Consider the following 12,651-nt stretch of genomic DNA (forward strand, 5'->3'; position numbering starts at 1 on the left):
CGCAGTTTTCCGAAATTCCTTCACCAGGGAAGACGAATGGAATATTCCAGAATTTGAAACACGAACATCTGCTAGCATGAGTTTCTTAGAAGTAGATACCTTAGGGGTTGCGAAGCAACTCAAATCGCTTGATACGGGCAAGTCTTCAGGTCCAGATTGTATACCGATTAGGTTCCTTTCAGATTACGCTGATACTATAGCTCCCTACTTAGCACTCATATACAACCGCTCGCTCACCGATAGATCTGTACCTACAGATTGGAAAATTGCGCAGGTCGCACGAGTGTTTAAGAAGGGTAGTAGCAGTAATTCATCGCACTACAGACCTATATCATTGACGTCGGTTTGCAGTATACTGAATTCAAACATTATGAATTACCTCGAAGGGAGCTATCTATTGATACGTAATCAGCATGGTTTCAGAAAACATCGTTCTTGTGCAACGGAGCTAGTTCTTTATTCACACGTAGTAATGGCCGCTATCGACAGGGGATCTCAAGTTGATTCCGTATTTCTAGATTTCCGGAAAGCTTTTGACACCGTTCCTCACAAGCGACTTCTAATCAAGCTCCGGAGCTATGGGGTATCGTCTCAGTTGTGCGACTGGATTCGTGATTTCCTGTCAGGAAGGTCGCAGTTCGTAGTAATAGATGGCAAATCATCGAGTAAAACTGCAGTGATATCAGGTGTTCCCCAGGGAAGCGTCCTGGGACCTCTACTGTTCCTGACCTATATAAATGACCTGGGTGACAATCTGAGCAGTTCTCTTAGACTGTTCGCAGATGATGCTGTAATTTACCGTCTAGTAAGGTCATCCGAAGACCAGTATCAGCTGCAAAGCGATTTAGAAAAGATTGCTGTATGGTGTGTCAGGTGGCAGTTGACGCTAAATAACGAAAAGTGTGAGATGATCCACATGAGTTCCAAAAGAAATCCGTTGGAATTCGATTACTCGATAAATAGTACAATTCTCAAGGCTGTCAATTCAACTAAGTACCTGGATGTTAAAATTACGAACAACTTCAGTTGGAAGGACCACATAGATAATATTGTCGGGAAGGCGAGCCAAAGGTTGCGTTTCATTGGCAGGACACTTAGAAGATGCAACAAGTCCACTAAAGAGACAGCTTACACTACACTCGTTCGTCCTCTGTTAGAATATTGCTGCGTGGTGTGGGATCCTTACCAGGTGGGATTGACGGAGGACATCGAAAGGGTGCAAAAAAGGGCAGCTCGTTTTGTATTATCGCGTTATAGGGGAGAGAGTGTGGCAGATATGATACACGAGTAGGGATGGAAGTCATTACAGCATAGACGTTTTTCGTCGCGGCGAGACCTTTTTACGAAATTTCAGTCACCAACTTTCTCTTCCGAATGCGAAAATATTTTGTTGAGCCCAACCTACATAGGTAGGAATGATCATCAAAATAAAATAAGAGAAATCAGAGCTCGAACAGAAAGGTTTAGGTGTTCGTTTTTCCCGCTCGCTGTTCGGGAGTGGAATAGTAGAGAGATAGTATGATTGTGGTTCGATGAACCCTCTGCCAAGCACTTAAATGTGAATTGCAGAGTAGTCATGTAGATGTAGATGTAGATGTAGACGTCGTCGACGGGACATTTAACTGTAACCTTCCTTCCTTCCTTCGCGTTCCTTAGATGTGAGGTTGCCTGGTTGTGTGAGCTAATACTGTTCCACGTACACTTGTTTTCATTTAATTTTGCTGATGTTTACACGAATATAATTGGGCAGTGGCAGACACTGTTCATTGTTCTCCTTTTTCCCGTCTGGATATAAAAACACTTTGTGTATACCAATCTCTGGAAGAATATAATGCAACAAATAACGTTTATAAAGAGATAAAGCAGCCGGTGGAAATTTTGTAACTGATTATCGATTTCAGTCACAGCAGAGAGGTAACACAGATGTTAACAGTTTCGGCCGTTAGGGGTCATCATCAGATCTACATTAATGGAACCAAATATTACAAGTGTAAAGAAAGCACCACTTTACTTAAAAATACAACGTTCAAAATTAAAAACCAGTGGGACTAATTCAAAATATAAAAGCGTATAACGTTGCATAAACGCTCGTGTTGGCAGTTTTGTGTACTATTTTATTAGCGACGCTACTAAAACTCACTGAAGAGCGTTGTGTTGCTATTTAAAGGAAAAACACTCAAGTACTACTTTATAGTCCGCAGCTCGTGGTCTTGAGGTAGCGTTCTCGCTAACCGCGCCAGAGGTCCCGGGTTAGATTCCCGGCGGGGTCAGGGATTTTACCTGCCTCGAGATGACTGGGCGTTGTTGTGTCGTCTCCATCATCATCATTGACCGGCGTTGCCTGGTGACACGTTGTTGGGATGCCTCGTGTAGGGAGGAGAAATGCTAACCATCACGTTTGCGACTTTGATGAAGGTCGGATTGCAGCCTATCGCGATTGCGGTTGATCGTATCGCGACATTGCTGCTAGCGTTGGTCGAGATCCAATGACTGTTAGCAGAATATGGAATCGGTGGGTTCAGGAGGGTAAAACGGAACGCCGTGCTGGATCCCAACGGCCTCGTATCACTAGCAATCGAGATGACAGGCATCTTATCTGCATGGCTGTAAAGGATCGTGCAGCCACGTCCTTACCCCTGAGTCAACAGATGAGGACGTTTGAAAGACAACAACCATCTGCACCAACAGGTCGACGACATTTGCAGGAGCATGGACTATCAGCTCGGAGACCAGGGCGCGGTTACCCTTGACGTTGCATCAGAGACAGGAGCGCCTGCGATGGTGTACTCAACGACGAACCTGGGTGTAGGAATCGCAAAAGTCATTTTTTCGAATGAATCCAGGTTCCGTTTACAGCATCACGATGGTCGCATCCGTGTTTGGCGACATCTCGGTGAACGTACATTGGAAGCGTGTATTCGTCACCGCCATACTGGGGTATCACACAACGTGGTGGTACGGGGTGCCATTGGTTACATGCCTCGGTCACCTCTTGCTCGCACTGACAGCACTTTGAAAAGTGGACGTTACATTTAAGATGTGTTGCAACCTGTGGCTCTACCCTTCATTCGATTCCTGCGAAACCCTACATTTCAGCAGGATAATGCACGACCGCATGTTGCAGGTACTGTACGGGCCTTTCTGGACACAAAAAATGTTGGACTGCTGCCCTGGCCAGCATGTTCTCGAGATCTCTCACCAACTCTCACTGGAACTCTTCCAGTACAGCACTGCCGGCCGCAGTGGCCGTGCGGTTCGAGGCACTGCAGTCTGGAACTGCGAGACCACTACGATCGCAGGTTCGAATCCTGCCACGGGCATGGATGTGTGTGATGTCCTTAGGTTAGTTAGGTTTAACTAGTTCTACGTTCTAGGGGACTAATGACCTCAGAAGTTGAGACACATAGTTCTCAGAGCCATTAGAACCATTTAGTACAACACTCGTGGCGGTCGCGAAATGGGGCCGAGACAGTTCCAGATACGTATTACAGTCTGTAAGATAATCTATGGATGTTTAGTTTTAGCTTGACGATGTCCACTATGGTCAAACGCTAGTTACTGTTATTCTGAAGAAGGTTGAGTTATCCCGACCGAAACCTAGGTAAATTCTAGGTAAACGGTGCAATTGAGGCTGTTGATTATTAATATTAAAATAAAAATTCAGATCTGAAGATGGCTCAGTGATGTGCCGAAAGAGGTAAAAAGTAAAGAAAATTTGCAATCTTGGCGTAGGATTTTTATGCACGTATGTTTTAGACATTTTACAGTCCAACTTCGCATATTTGTGATTCACAACTGTTTCACTACGTGTTCCCTCGACACAGGTAACCTTCCCCATCCTACTGGGAGCCGCGCGCTCCCTACCAACTCGCAATGTTATCGTGACACGACAACGGCCTGTCCACCGGGAAAAAGGCGGGAGACTGCAGAAAGTTCTGGAAGTTATGTCTCGCCAGCTATTAACTATTGCTAGGCTCTGAGCACTATGGGATTTAACTTCTGAGGTCATCAGTCTACTAGAACTTAGAACTACTTAAACCTAACCTAACCTGAGGACATTACACGCATCCATGCCCGAGGCAGGTTTCGAACCTGCGACTGAAGCGGTCGCGTGGTTCCAGACTGTAGCGCCTAGAACCGCTCGGCAACAACGTCCGGCTAACTATTGCTAGGTAATTCACAAGACTATCGATTACGGTATCCTTACAAGTTGAACTGTAGTTGTCTGACAACTGAACACATTGTTGTTGTTGTGGTCTTCAGTCCTGAGACTGGTTCGATGCAGATCTTCATGCTACTCTATCCTGTGCAAGCTCCTTCATCTCCCAGTACCTACTGCAACCTACATCCTTCCGGATCTGCTGAGTGTATTCATCTCTTCACCCTCCACGCTGCCCTCCAATGCTAAATTTCTGATCCCTTGATGCCTCAGAACATGTCCTACCAACTGATCCCTTCTAGTCAAGTTGTGTCACAAATTTCTCTTCTCCCCAATCCTATTCAATACCTCCTCATTAGTTATGTGATCTTCCCACCTAATCTTCAACATTCTTCTGCAGCACCACATTTCGAAAGCTTCTATTCTCTTCTTGTCCAAACTATTTATCGTCCATGTTTCACTTCCATACATGGCTACACTCCATACAAATACTTTCAGAAACGACTTCCTGACACTTAAATCTATAACAAATTTCTCTTCTTCAGTTATTTTGCTCCCCAAATAGCAAAACTCCTTTACTACTTGTAGTGTCTCATTTCCTAATCTAATTCGTTCAGCATCACCCGACGTAAGTCGACTACATCCCATTATCCTCGTTTTGCTTTTGTTGATGTTCATCTTATACCCTCCTTTCAAGACACTGTCGATTCCGTTCAACTGCTCTTCCAAGTCCTTTGCTGTCTTTGACAGAATTACAAGCCCTGTCGCACTCCCTTCCTAACAACTGGTTCCCTTTCATGTTCCTCGACTTTTATAACTACCATTTGCTTTCTGTAAAAATTGTAAATAGCCTTTCGCTCCCTGCATTTTACCCCTGCCACCTCCAGAATTCGGAAGAGGGTATTCCAGTCAACATTGTCAAAAGCTTTCTCTAAATCTAAAAATGCTAGAAACGTAGGTTTGCCTTTCCTGAACCTTTCTTCTAAGATACGTCGTATGGTCAGTATTGCCTCACGTGTTCCAACATTTCTACGGAATCCAAACTGATCCTCCCCGAGGTCGGCTTCTACCAGTTTTAACCATTTGTCTGTATGGAATTCGCGTTACTATCTTGCAGCTGTGACTTATTAAACTGATAGTTCGGTAATTTTCACATCTGTCAACACCTGCTGTCTTTGGGATTGGAATTATTATATTCTTCCTGAAGTCTGAGGGTATTTCGTCTGTCTCGAACACCTTGCTCACCAGATTGTAGAGTTTTCTCAGGACTGGCTCTCCCAAGGCTGTCAGTAGTTCTAATGGAATGTTGTCTACTCCCGGGGCCTTGTTTCGACTCAGGTATTTCAGTGCTCTGTCAACCTCTTCATTCAGTATTGTATCTCCCATTTCATCTTCATCTACATCCTCTTCCATTTCCATAATATTGTCCTCAAGTACATCGCCCTTGTCTAGACCCTCTATATACTCCTTCCACCTTTCTGCTTTTCCTTCTTTGCTTAGAACTGAGTTTCCATCTGAGCTCTTGATACTCATACAAGTGGCTTTCTTTTCTCTAAAGCTCTCTTTAATTCTCCTGTAAGCAGTCGTAGCAACTGAAGAAAAAAATCGTTGTGGATGTAATGCAAGAGATGTATACAGTCGTTACAGAGTGAATAAAGATAACGGAACTGGGGAAGATAATGTTACTGTGTGTACCTGAAACTGAAGGACAATTAATACAGAAGCTACTTGAAGGACTATGTTTAGAATGGCTGCAAAGGAAGCACTTTCTTAAAACTGGACCGTGCCCCAGTATCTCTACTTCATAAGATTGCAATTGTGATTGGTCTGCCGTTATCATGTAGTTTACGATATCTGCCACTTTCGTAATACCGATGATACAGCGTTTTTAAAGTACGGCGTCCTTATCAAACTGGGAGAACGGAAGTCACGCTCAGAAGACGAAAGCACAGCCATCTCACATTTGGCTGACGTCGATAACGGCGCGCGGTTGTGGAGCGAAACTGCTGGCTGGCCTCACATTGCAAGAAATAGAAGTGCCGCTTCACGGTGAGGGTGGATTGGAGAGCGACAGGCAGGGGTCGCTCCCCACCACGCGGCGAACACGTGACGTCAGAGTGAAGTGGCGGGACAGTCGCGTCCTCTCTGTCTGCAGTGCTCTTTGCCGAGGGAGGGACGAGGACGTGAGGGGCCACGGACCGCCGACGGTAGACCTCTCTCAGCAGCGCGATTCCAGCGATATACACTACTGGCCATTAAGATTGCTACACAAACAAGAAACGCAGATAATAAACGGGGATTCATCGGACAAATATATCATACTAGAACTGACATGTGATTAAATTTTCACGCAATTTTGGTGCATAGATCCCTAGAAATCAGTACCCAGAACAACCACCACCGTAATAACGGCCTTGATACGCCTGGGCCCTGAGTCAAACAGAGCTTGGATGGCGTGTACAGGTACAGCTGCCCATGCAGCTTCAACACGATACCTCAATTCATCGAGAGTAGTGACTGGCGTATTGTGACGAGCCAATTGCTCGGCCACCATTGACCAGACGTTTTAAGTTGGTGAGTGATCTGGAGAATGTGCTGCCCAGGGCAGCAGGCGAACATTTTCTGTATCCAGAAAGGCCCGAACAGGACCTGCAACATGCGGTCGTGCATTATCCTGCTGAAATGTAGGATTTCGCAGAGACAGAATTAAGGGTAGAGCCACGGGTAGTAACACATCTGAAATGTAACGTCCACTGTTCAAAGTGATGTCAGTGTGAGCAAGAGGTGACCGAGACGTGTAACCAATGCCACCCCATACCATCACGCCCGGTGATACACCAGTATGGCGATGATGAATACACGCTTCCAATGTGCGTTCACCGCGATGTCGCCAAAACGGATGCGACCAGAGTGATGCTGTAAACAGAACGTGGATTCATCCGAGAAAATGACGTTATCCCATACGTGTACCTAGGTTCGTCGTTGAGTACAGCATCACATACTACCCTGTCAGTGATGCAACGCAACCATGGTCTCCGAGCTGATAGTCCGTGCTGCTGCAAACGTTGTCGAACTGTTCGTGGAGATGGTTGTTGTCTTGCAAACGTCCCCATCTGTTGATTCAGGGACCGAGACGTGGCTGCACGATCCGTTACAGCCATGCGGATAAGACGCCTGTCATCTCGACTGCTAGTGATACGAGGCCGTTGGGATCCAGCACGGCGTTCCGTATTACCCTCCTGAACCCACCGATTCCATATTCTGCTAACAGTCGTTGGATCTCGACCAACGCGTGCATCAATTTCGCAATACGGTAAACCGCTATCGCGATACGCTACAATCCGACCTTAATCAAAGTCGGAAACGCGATAGTACACATTTCTCTTCCTTACAAGAGGCATCACAACAACGTGTCACCAGGCAACGCCAGTCAACTGTTGTTTGTGTATGAGAAATCAGTTGGAATCTTTCCTCATATCAGGACGTTATAGGTGTCGCCACCGGCGCCAACCTTGTGTGAATGCTCTGAAAAGCTAATCATTTGCATATCACTGCATATTCTTCCTTTCAGATAAATTTGGCGTCTGTAGCATGTCATCTTCTTGGTGTAGCAATTTTAATAGCCAGTAGTGTAATATAAACAGCTGCATCATCGTAAATCTACCAAATGACCACGCGCTATAGTTACAAAGCGAATGACACCGATGTTTAGTTTCGATAGCGTTCTGACACTAAACACTTCGTTAAACAGGAAATATCTGGTGCCGAAATTCATCTCAGACTGCGACTTCCATATAGAAATGTGTGCATAGTCTCTAGCAGTGTAAGGAGATGGGTGAAATGGTTAAACGAGGTCAAGACGAGCATCTCATACGAGCTTCGTACTGGAAGCTCTTGAACTGCCTTGATGATGTGCAACAAGGACGCCGGCCGGTGTGGCTGAGCGGCTCTAGGCGCTTCAGTCCGAAACCGCGCTGCCGCTACGGTCGCAGGTTCGAATCCTGCCTTCCTAGGTTAGTTAGGTTTAAGTAGTTCTAAGCTCTAGGGGACTGATGACCTCAGGCGTCAAGTCCCATAGTGCTCAGAGCCATTTGAAGCATTGTTTTGCAACAAGAAGGTAACTGAAACTTCCTGGCAGATTAAAACTGTGTGCCCGACCGAGACTCGAACTCGGGACCTTTGCCTTTCGCGGGCAAGTGCTCTACCAACTGAGCCACCGAAGCACGACTCACGTCCGGTACCCACAGCTTTACTTCTGCCAGTATCCGTCTCCTACCTTCCAAACTTTACAGAAGCTCTTCTGCGAAACTTGCAGAACTAGCACTCCGGAAAGAAAGGATACTGCGGAGACATGGCTTAGCCACAGCCTGGGGGATGTTTCCAGAATGAGATTTTCACTCTGCAGCGGAGTGTGCGCTGATATGAAACTTCCTGGCAGATTAAAACTGTGTGCCCGACCGAGACTCGAACTCGGGACCTTTGCCTTTCGCGGGCAAGTGCTCTACCAACTGAGCTACCGAAGCACGACTCACGTCCGGTACCCACAGCTTTACTTCTGCCAGTATCCGTCTCCTACCTTCCAAACTTTACAGAAGCTCTTCTGCGAAACTTGCAGAACTAGCACTCCTGAAAGAAAGGATACTGCGGAGACATGGCTTAGCCACAGCCTGGGGGATGTTTCCAGAATGAGATTTTCACTCCGCTGCAGAGTGAAAATCTCATTCTGGAAGAAGGTAACTGATGACTACATTTCACAAGACAGGCACGACACGACACTGTGAGCGAAATCGCAACAGAAACTGCGATGGGACATAGAAACAACAGGAAATGATTCAAAAATTGCTAAAATTAAAAAAATGTACTTGTTGAGTTCCTCTTTTGTTGACTAAAGAATATGAAGTTCAGAGACGAAGAATCTCCCAACACTTTCTACTTGCTTGGATTGCGGGGCGCTCAACTGCGTTGTTATCAGAGCCCGTACAAATTCCCAACCTTTTCTTAGACCAATCTAGTTTCCTTCATGAATGACGATGAAATGAAGAGGACAACACGAACCACCCAGTCATCTCGAGGCAGGAGAAAATCCCTAACCCCGCCGGAAATCGAACCCGGGACCCCGTGCTCGGGAAGCGGGAACGCAACCACAAGACCACTAGCTACGGACTTGTGATTTCGACTGGATGCTTTTACCGAGAAAATCAGCGTCTGTTTGCAACTCCTTTGCAATTCCCAACAACACCAGAAATGGAAGAGATAAAGTTATTAATACTCTGCTGGCTACTTAGTAGTTACTTGTTCCACATATCATTTATACGATAAACATTGTGGTGTAGAAACTCCTCACCACACTCCATCCACCTCCACCTTTCCTCTCTCTCTGCTCTCTCCTTATGTCCTTCTCCTCTTTCTCTCTCTCTCTCTCTCTCTCTCTCTCTCTCTCCATCTCCTTCCAGCCCCTACCTGTCCACCTCCTCCTACCTCGTCTCTGTCTAACCATCTCCTCCTCCCCTCTCACTCTGCTCTGCTCAGTCATATCCATGCACACTTATAGACCCTGAAATCGAGTCTGATTTTAGCTGCACAGTATTCCAGTCATGTCCGGCACCGTAAGTGTCAGCCACTATTAACACTTTATCACTACAATGTGCACCCTCATGGAAGCTAAGTGATACTTAACCCCACAGTACTTCTTCGCAGTATGTGTATGTAGTATGTGTACTAAATTTGGCTGAAATTGATCCATTGGTTTAACAAGCATTTTGGAACATACGTTCATACATATACACACACATCCAACTGTGCACGCTGTTATGAGTATAAGTGGACATATTGCGATCATTGGTATCTTAGTATGTACCCACTTCAGTGTGTTAGTTTTTTTCCACATTTAACAGTCTTACGCAAACACATCACTTGATGTTTTCTGCATGGTTGTAACTGCACCACTAAGTAGGCTATACCTGTCAGTAAAGACTAACCATTTCGCATCTATACATCCACACTTCAACACATGACATGCTACCCAGAGGAAAATAAACGTTAATGGCAATCTCTTGCCACACGTTTTTGAAAATACTAACCAACCATAAAGATTCTACTCATAATAACTATAACTGTTAGTCTGTAAATGCAGTAAATTCCGTCTTGTCGTTCAGTACACAGTCACCTGTAAAAGCGTCTACACTGACAACCTGTGTATATACTAGCCTTTAACTCCTGCTCTTTGGACGACATTAGATGCCACCTGTCCCTCTCCATATTCCACCAGCATTCTCCACCTCCCACTTCTCCTTCACCTCTCTGACCATCTTTGCCTCCCCTCTCTCTGTGCTCAGTCATGCTCATCTGCTTGTATATCCCCTAGAATGCATTATGATGGCACCTACGTAACATGAATGTCATACAGAACAGCCTAGATGTCAGACATTACCAGTCCTTCTCATCCCATACCCAGCGCCTTGTGAGATAGATGCTTCTTAACTCCACAGTACTTCTTCCCATGTTCTAAGTACCATGTTAATCATTTTTCTTTGAAATACACCCAGTGGCTTAAGAGATGTGAAAAATACACAGACATACACATAATTACATTTTTATATATGTACATAGAAATGAAAAATATTTATCTGGCTATGTGTTCGCTATCAACAGGATTTTTCTTAAAATGACTATTTCTATTAAAGAATTCCTGTAAGGTATAGAAATTGTTAACGAGTAACATATTTAATACACAATTAAAAACACTTCTTTTATCTATCAGACATTTTATTTCTATCGGAGTATCGTAAAAAAAGTTTTATACCTGCATATTTCGCCCCTTTCTGTGCCAAATTTAGATTCATTAAAGGCTAATGCATATCATTTTTTCTTCCAATGTTGTACTTGCGACTATGTCTGTTGCTCCTGAACTCAGATGGATTGTTGATAATGCTATTGATAAGTTAATAAATGCACACAAGTCTATGTTTAATATTTTGAGCTGCTTAATGAGATGCCTGGAAGATGTACGTATTTGAACCACACACATAATTCTAATTACTTTAATTACCTGACATTGGTAGAAAGAGAAAAATCTCCATAACAATCTAATAAGGCTTCCAAAATATTTTTATTGCAAAGAACCCAAGTGATAGATATCCTGTTTACTAGTTTCAGGAAAGTTATATTACCACCTTTAGATCATCAGGTACGTAAATTGTAAAACCCGCACGTCTGGAGCATTACCACCTGGCTATTGAAAACCCCCATGTTTTCAATGGTCATATGGCAATAATATCAAAATAAAAGGAAAACAGCAGGGATATACAGTAGGCGAGCAGAAGAGACTCTTTAAAGCTTCGTGTGTTTTGTGCCGTTTCCCGATAAAAGATGTACGACCCATTCGTTACTAGGGAAAAGACGGTTACAGGAATAACGTACCTGATTAACTAGGAGATCTGACTTTCTCTACGACTGTGGGAAAAATCACAAAAAAACATTTATCAACCGTATGGAGCACCACAACACTGGCAACAGCATATAAAAGTGTTTCTTAACAATGCGCCGCCTCAACAAGGGATGTGTACAGACCCACATCCCACCACTGCCTCCGACGTTGCCTGATTTCGCGGTATGTAACTTTCTTTTGCGAGGAAATCCGTCTACGCGTCTGCCATTCCGACTACTTTAAGCTAAATGCGACGTTGCACAGCACAGCAGTGACTGCAGTAACTGCAGGTGCAAGAGTACGACACTGACTGTCGTCTGGAAGTTTGTCGTGTGTGTGGAGAGGAGGGAGGGGGGGGGGGGGGCACACCGATGATTTGTCGAAGAGAAATGAAAACTTTCATCCAGAATGTAACTGCACAAGTTACAACAAGAACATTCATGCATGCATGTAAAAGATGTAACTTTGTAAGACCAGATGGATGACTCGAAAATAAAAGCTTTGTAAACCTATGCCTAAATTAAAATTCACCCCAATGTTCTAACTTCAATCTCGGCTGCCAAGCTTTTGAAATAGGTTAAATCCTTTTGAAACACCCTGTATAAAATTCATCATAGTTCAAGTTCTATGGAAGGAATTATCATATCCCTTTGTTCTGAGGTGATGTACGAGCAAGACAACAACTTCAACAAGAAAGAGGAAATCTCAGGATTACGTGGGAAGGCACACCAGCAGTGTACAGTCCCGACGCAGTACATGACTAGGTGGAGTGGCTGAATGTGTAAAAAGGCGCCTGATGCCACCTCCTTTGCGGCCTCTGCAACGTTAACCAGCCGTTAACACTGAAGACAGCAGAAGTTACAGACGAAGCCAACGATCACTGATTTGTTACATGTAAATTAAGTTAAATCATCTTATTTATTGGCATGGTAAACACTGAGCTGCATCCTAGAGAAAGCTGACAGTGAACAGAAAAGACTCAAAACTGGTCACCATATATCATTGAGTATGAAGTCAGATGTTCCGATATTCCAGTTTGTCTAGAGCAGGGATGGCAAACCTTTCT

General features: G+C 44.5%; 1 non-coding gene across 1 annotated transcript; it reads right to left on the bottom strand.

Moving 5' to 3' along the window:
• Nucleotides 1-8,308: 8,308 nt before the first annotated feature.
• On the bottom strand, nucleotides 8,309-8,383 carry Trnas-cga (transfer RNA serine (anticodon CGA)). The gene has a single exon. It is a non-coding gene; the product is annotated as a tRNA-Ser (tRNA).
• Nucleotides 8,384-12,651: the final 4,268 nt, after the last annotated feature.

The sequence above is a fragment of the Schistocerca gregaria genome, chromosome 7 (genome assembly GCF_023897955.1).
Source record: "Schistocerca gregaria isolate iqSchGreg1 chromosome 7, iqSchGreg1.2, whole genome shotgun sequence".
Classification (NCBI taxonomy): Eukaryota; Metazoa; Arthropoda; class Insecta; order Orthoptera; family Acrididae; genus Schistocerca; species Schistocerca gregaria.